Genomic DNA, 302 nt, shown 5'->3' with positions numbered 1-302 from the left:
TTTATGTATGTCATATAGTGTAAGGCTTGTTCCAGTTGTCATGCTATTTGTGGTGAGCAACACCTGAAAACACTTTTCCAACAAAAAACTTACTATCAGTCATTGGACTTCCAGTTTGTACAGGAATTAGAGTTTAATCACATTAAAAGGGATGACCCAACAATGCGTGAACAAAGTGACGATCGAGTCATAATTGCCTACATACTGTTTTCATGCAATCACTATGATATACAGTGACACTACTATATATGTGTTTTAACTGTGGTAGCCCATTATTGTCTTTGAACATCGTTGTTGGTATT

The sequence above is a fragment of the Limulus polyphemus genome, unplaced genomic scaffold (genome assembly GCF_000517525.1).
Source record: "Limulus polyphemus unplaced genomic scaffold, Limulus_polyphemus-2.1.2 Scaffold487, whole genome shotgun sequence".
Classification (NCBI taxonomy): domain Eukaryota; kingdom Metazoa; phylum Arthropoda; class Merostomata; order Xiphosura; family Limulidae; genus Limulus; species Limulus polyphemus.
This window is presented reverse-complemented; position numbering follows the sequence as displayed.